This window comes from Equus caballus, chromosome 30, assembly GCF_041296265.1.
Source record: "Equus caballus isolate H_3958 breed thoroughbred chromosome 30, TB-T2T, whole genome shotgun sequence".
Classification (NCBI taxonomy): domain Eukaryota; kingdom Metazoa; phylum Chordata; class Mammalia; order Perissodactyla; family Equidae; genus Equus; species Equus caballus.
Genome location: NC_091713.1, coordinates 5,905,782 through 5,909,501, shown reverse-complemented (window position 1 = coordinate 5,909,501; position 3,720 = coordinate 5,905,782). Strand labels below are relative to the sequence as shown.

The window sequence follows — 3,720 nt, the reverse complement described above, 5'->3', positions numbered from 1 at the left end:
AGTTGAAACTCCTGGATGTGCGACTTGAGGCAAGTAAATTAGTAAATCTCTCTCGACTTCAATTTGCTACTCTGTAAAATGGGGATAGTAATAATGGGACTACCAATTTACTACATGGATAAGTCACCTAAATGAAGTGAATATGCCTGATAGATAATAAAGTGCTCATTTAATGTAAATATATGTATCACATCTACAAAGCAATAGCTTTGGATCCTGGCCATATGCCTTTTTGCTCAGATTAAGTAAAAGAATGTTTATCTTTGTTCCTTCAAATGGCTTCTCAAGTCCTGGTAAGGGAAAAAAAAAAACTTCTTTTATATTCAAGAAAAACTGTGAGTCATAAGGATATTTAAGAAAATAAGACCAAATTAAGAGTAATTTCAAAATTTCTGGCTTAATTTTTGTGCCAAGGAAAAATAGCAGAGATCCATTATAAATTATCCTTCTTCCTTTTGTGTGGCCCTCTCTTTGCTTTTGATAAATTCCTAGTGTCAAAAAAAAATCTTCAGTGATTCTTTCACTCCCCAGCAGTCCCTGCCCCGTACATCTATCAAAGAATATCTATCCTCTTTTTTGCTTTACCAAAGGCTAAGCCAAAAGAAAAGAAGTTCTGAGATCAAGATTCTATGGAAAAGCCAACTCCATCCCAGTCGCATACATGTGAACATTCAGTAAAGGGGCAGCGAGCCTGGAGGAAGCATCCTCTGGGATCATCACACTATGTGTTTATGGTTGTTCTTCTGTTACATCGCCTGAACCTATGCACATGAGCATTGGTGCCATGGTAACGTACCTGTCAGAGCACCTGTCAGAGGGCTTGGCCACTATTAATTACTCAATGAACATTAGTATCTGGGACTTCTTTTTCTGTCAGTGATCTTTAAAATTTGTTGATTTTCTTGCACAGTTCATGACAGATATAATCCTCCCTATTTATATACATCATCACCTTCTTGGAGTGAACAGCATAAGTTATTCTCATCTTCAACAAAATCCTTGGGGCATTTTTTTTTTTGCCTTAAAACAATACAAATTTATTCTCTTATAGTTCTCTTCAGAAATCAGAAGTGAGTCTTATGGGGCTAAAACCAAGAGATTGACAGAGCTGATTATTCTGAAGCCTCGGGGAAAGAATTCCTTTCCTTACCTTTTCCACCTTTTAAATGCCATCTGCATTCTTGGCTCATAGCCCAACATCACATCACATGTTCTCCTTCTGCTGCTGTTGTCACATTTCTTTTTCCTTCTATCATCAATTCTCCCTTTGCCTCTCTCTGTTTTTTTTAAATTTATTTTGTTGGGCATATATTGGCTTATAACCTTATGTAAGTTACAGGTGTACATTATTATATTTCATTTTCTTTATTGGCTGCATCATATTCACCACCAATAGTCTAGTTTTTATACATCACCATACATGTGTGCCCCTTTACCCCTTTCACCCTCCCTCATTCCCCACTCCTCTAGTAATCACTACTCTGTTCTTGTTATGTATGTGTTTGATTACCTTCCACAAATGAGTGTAATCATATGGTACTTGTCTCCCTTTATGTCATGTTTTACCTCCGTGTTTCTCATTCTGTAAATGATAGGATTTAATATGGAAATGAGGATTGCAAAGAATACAGTCACTAACTTGACCACAGAGTAGGTGGCCACAGGACACATGCAGGTGAATATCCAAGGCACAGAAAGAGTACAGCTACAGTTAAGTGGGAGCCACAAGGTGGGAGGTATTTGCATCATCCTTTGGAGCCATAGGACCTGAGGGAGGTCAGGATGGCTATGAAAGAGATGAGCAGCATGGAAAAAATAAGCAAGCACATGGCCCCACTGTTGGTTACCACAACCATTCCAAGCCTGTAGTAGTCCCTGCAGGCAAGTTTCAGCAGTGGGGAGAGATTGCACATGAAGTGGTCAATGACATTGGGACCACAGAAGGGCAAGTCAAGCATGAAAAGAATCTGCACAGTAGGGTGCAGGATCCCCCTGATCTAGGCCACTACCACCAGGAGGTGGAACAGCCCCTGTTGCACGAGGTCATGTGGTACAGAGGCCTGCAGATGGTCACATAGCTATCATAGACCACGACAATGAGGAGGATGATCTCTGATCCTCCAAGAAAGTGCTCTACAAAATGCTGAATCAGGCAGCCCATGAAGAAAATGGTTCTTCTCTGGCACAGCCGGTGGATGTTCATCTTGGGAGTGGTGACAGAGGGATAGGAGGTGTCTATAAAGGACAAGTAAGTAAGAGAGAAGTACATGGGAGCTGAAAGTGTGATGCTGAGGGAGATGGTGACGACAATGAGCAAATGGGCCAGCACAGTAAATAGAAAAATGAACAAAAAGACAATGAAGAGTATTTTCTGCAAGTCTGGATTCTGTGTGAGTCCTAAGAGAATAAATTCAGTCATATTGTTGGGAGGTGTGAGGTGATCCATTCAGGAAGTAACACCTTCCTGCCGCCTACATTACCTACAAAGGGATAAGAAAAAATCCCTAATAATCATGAAGGGGTTGTAGTCTGTATTTCACAGTACAAAAATAGAGTAGTCACTGTAAACATGGAGCATGTCCTTGGCACTCTTTGCCCCAGTAATTGTTTCAATTCTTCCTCATTACCTCCATGTTGCTTTCAATTTCTTCAGACACCTAGTACCTGCCACCTATAAAACTTCTATAGGGTAACATTTGACGTGTGGTTTACTGAGAAAATACTATATATCTGACATCTAGATTTTCCTGGTTCCAACTCTATGACCTTTTTTTGTGTGAGGAAGTTTTGCCCTCAGCTAACATCCGTTGTGAATTCTCCTCTATTTTTTTTTCCCTTGAGGAAGATTAGCCCTGAGCTAACGTCTGTGCTGATCTTCCTCTATTATGTATGTGGGGTGCCTCCAGAGCATGGCAAATGAATGGAAAACCTCCGCACTTGGGATCTGAACCTGAGAACACAGGCCTCCAAAGTAGAATGCGTGGAATTTTAACCACTTGGCCATGGGGCTGGCTCCCTCCAACTTTGTGACTTTGCTTAGTTATTTTGATGTGCTGTGCTTCCAAACCCTCCTCTGTGTCTGTGAGCTTACAAATCGCAACTCTCAGATAGATTTTGTAAGGTAAAAGTCATTCCCTCTTCCAGGAGAATTTACATTTGAACCCACGGCTCTAACTGTGGAAAGAAAGACATGGTCAATAACTATTTGTCAGAAGTAGATAGATCAGGGAAACAAATAAGTCATGGGTGACACACACTCCCTAGTACCTACCAAAACACTATGCTATTCACGTGTGTTTTCTTGCTGTGCCTACCACAGTGCCTGGCATAACATCTGCAATGCCTGGCACCTATTGGGTGATGAATAAATGCTGGGTGAATTATCACACTTCCTACACTTTCATTTGTAAAACTATGCACGTTTCCCCAGCTATAAACCTAGGCATTCCAGCTTTATCATCCTCCCACTCTATTTATCACTACTCTCTACTTTATGAGAAACAAACTTTTGAAAGGAAGCTGCCTTCCAGTTTAATAGTTTCTGACACACTTTATAGGGTAATTAGGAAAATATTAATTGCCTTAAGGAAAGAGTATGTTATTGGGTCATTTTACTTTTAAGATAACTATAGTGTTTGTTAATTAATCGTTTTTATTCTTCAAAATTCTGTTCCAAACACAATTTAACATAGTGACAGTCAGGAAATTTCCAGCTTCAGT

At 40.1% G+C, this 3,720-nt stretch overlaps 1 pseudogene; it reads right to left on the bottom strand.

The window, feature by feature from the left end:
* Positions 1 to 1,506: 1,506 nt before the first annotated feature.
* LOC138921515 (olfactory receptor 4C3D-like) lies at positions 1,507 to 2,446 on the bottom strand (annotated as a pseudogene).
* Positions 2,447 to 3,720: the final 1,274 nt, after the last annotated feature.